This window comes from Quercus lobata, chromosome 5 (assembly GCF_001633185.2).
Source record: "Quercus lobata isolate SW786 chromosome 5, ValleyOak3.0 Primary Assembly, whole genome shotgun sequence".
NCBI lineage: Eukaryota > Viridiplantae > Streptophyta > Magnoliopsida > Fagales > Fagaceae > Quercus > Quercus lobata.
Window position 1 is genome coordinate 18,296,562 of NC_044908.1, and position 3,483 is coordinate 18,300,044.

Below are 3,483 nucleotides of genomic sequence, written 5' to 3' on the forward strand. Positions count from 1 at the left end.
GGAGCCTCCACAAAAATTTGCCTGCAACAAGGCAGACGGCGCTGATGGCGGAAATTCTTTCTTCTGACACACCAAAAATCTGAAGTGACCAGAACCTGCTTCGGATTTTGACTGAAAGAAGGAGAAATACCATTTCCCCCTTGTCAAAACGAGGGACGGACTTGAATCTGTGCCTTCCTTGTCCGTACCACATCACCTTGAGTATCATGAGGATTCGGTGCCTCTGAAGCGTGTGAAGACTTTTCATCCTCACCCACACCTCAAACATCTTGCTCTGAGGCAAAATGGCACTAGAAATGGAGATCGTAGATATAGCGGAAGGAGTATGATTCTAAAGGAAACAGGGGAGTTCACATATAAGAGGAATGACCCCCTATCCTATTTATACAGAGAGCAAACCGGTAGCATTTAATTCATGCAAGTTCCCGAGGAATGCTATGGACAAGGCAGACTTGGCTCAATTTCTAACCTCATCCGCAGCCGTAGGATCTGAAGATCCTCGTGAAGGCGCGCCTCGAGTACCGAAATGTCAAAGGACTCCGCGTGAGTGAAAAATAAAGGAGTGCCTCTTGTTTTGGCACGTCTCCCATGTAAATGGGAAAAACACAAATACTAGTAGAGTACAGGATTTGAGCGAGCCATAATGTGGGCCTAACGTCATCAAAACCCTCCTCCCCCACTAAAAAGTCGGGTAGCAGGATTTTGAGGGGCTATTGTGGGGCCCAAAATTTGAGGTCTCAACCCACTTTGTGTTAAGGGCCCAAAGCCCAGGCCGAGGAGCCCTACTGCCGAGGACGCGCGATGAAAGCTCCTTGAAGGCCCAAGGATGTGGCTAAGGATAATCTCACACTCGACACCTCATAAAAACGCATGAAGAAAAGGACAAACTTAGTACAAGAGCAATACGCGGGAGAAAGCTGTCAACACCATAATGTGGAGCCCAGCACCTGACAAACCCATACTCATACCATGCTATCCAGTTTTTCCCAACCACTCTGACGTATGGATTGATAAGACGAGTAACCACCCCGAACAAGGTGAAACGGACACGTAGGTGAAGAACGGGAAGGAAATACTAGTATAAAAGGGAGAGAGAGCTAAGAAAGAGAGGAGGCCCCATAAAAAAGAAGAATGGCGAGGATGAGACGCTCCTCGGACTAAGTCCGAGGAGATAGACTGAAAGTTCAAAAACGTGTATAAACACCTTTGAACGTTTAGACCCCCAAATTACAACTTAACCAATTCAAGCAATATGTCAAACAATTAGTGTGCGGAAACTTAACATATGCTATAATATGGAATTGGAAAAAAAAAAAACTATCTAAGCTAAAACAAAATATAATCCACAGCAGATAATAAAAAGGCAAAGATAGAAAGGAAGGAAGATGCAAACACAAAGACAACACGCGATGTGTTATCGAAGAGGAAACCGAAGCCCTCGGCGTAAAACCTCTCCGCCGCCCTCCAAGCGGTAAACAATCCACTAGAAAATACAGTTGGGATACATGGACAGCAATAGACCCTCCAAGCCTAATCTACCCAGTGCACCTAAGCCCTCCAAGCTTCTTGCTCCAACGAGGTTGCGCCGAACCTTTTTCTTTTCTAGCTTCCCGGATTCCGCTACTAGACCGTAGCATCAACCAATGAAGATTGGTTCCTTCCTAACTGCTTCCCAGAAATCCAAACAACTGTCTCACAGTGATGATGATGGTGAGAACCAGGTTTGGTATAATGCCTCTCAAGGATTTGACAATGGAGAGGAAGAGAGTTGAGGAATTTGAAGAGACTCTAAGGTATAGATTGTGGGTGAATCAATCTTGTTTTTCTTTAGGGTTTCTCTCTCAAAATTCTCTTTGTGAGCTCTCTTTCAATCGTGGGTAAAAGGGGTATTTATCCTGGAGTGGGAGAGGAATGTGAAACGTCAGGTTTAACAAAACAGGGGTGGCTCGCGGCTTGACCTCGCGGCTTTACTAAGTCGCGAGATCCAGTCGCGAGATAACCGTATGGCCAGTTGTCTTGTTTTGTCCTGTAGTGCTCCAGCTAGCATGACTGTTCATCTTCCAGCATGCTTGGCACGTGTGCTGCGTCTGGCGGCTTGCAGCCGCGAGTCACCCGCGAGTCCCAGCCGCGAGTCTCTATTTTCTTGCACACTCTTGAGCAATCTTCACTCTATCTCACTCACTACCCTTACATCAAACCCACCTAAATACAGGGTTACTAAATGCTGAATTACAAGAAAATTTGGCACGGAATAAAGCCAATTAGATGGTTGAATAAATTCAACCTTACAATCTCCCCCTTTGGCTATTCCGTGACAAAACCCTAAAACAGACTCTAGACTTAAAATGTGAGTTGGGAACAGTTGATCAAAACTCACTCACACCTAACTCTAGAAGCTGTGAAGCACTTGAATCATATGAACATAATACTCCTGAAACACAACAATACACCATGATCATTGTAAGCAGAAAATCATAAAATGCATATGAAACAGGCAATATGTGATCAAGCAAAGATGGAGTTAAAAAACAAACCATGGCTTGATCAACCAAGTGAACACCACAAGGTAGTGATCACAGTGCTCATTCACACTTGGAATGAACACAAGGACATACAAGTTAACAAGCACAAGGCAAGACACTTGTATGTTCAACACTCAACCAATGCATAATACACAAGGTATATGCATCTAGGAACAATCCTATAAAGGCACAAGAGTGACAGTACATAAACCAAAATGCAAGACATTTAGATTAAAGTACTGATTTCAACATAGCATAAAGGCTGCAATAAGTAAGGTACAAACCATAAAGCCTACAAACTATGCATAAAACATAAACTCTAAAAGCTTACAAAAGCACATGGGTACAAACACATTATATTGAATAAAAACTTAAACAATATAAACTAAAAGTGCATAAAGTTTCTCCCCTTCAAAGTGATGAGAAGCTGTGATGCACTTGGAACATATATACTTGTAACCTGAAACACTTGCACAAAACACATTAGACCCTCAAGGTAAAGCAAGTAATAAAAGGACAAGTATAATGTAACAAGCAAATTGCGATCAAGTAAACATGATGTAAAACATATGAGCAACTTGATCAAACACCAAAACAGTCATATAGAAATGACTACAATGATCACATAGCAAATCAATTGATCATCCGAACATGCATTCAATGAAGCACAATAGCATAGGGATATATGCATGTCCAAAGCACAAACATGATGCAATGAGAACAACAAAGCATAACTCAAAGCACCATAAAGTCAACAAGAAAACAAATAGAACAAAGTTTTCTAGTTAACACAATGTCTTCTCCCCCTTGGTATATGCATCTCCACTATGGAAAATCTCTCCCCCTACAAATGTGCACAAGAGTCATATAGAAATGACAAAACACTCCGATATATACTCTCCCCCTTTTTGTCAGGAATAGACAAAGGGTCAAGAAGAAATGAGGACAAGAGATGAAGGAA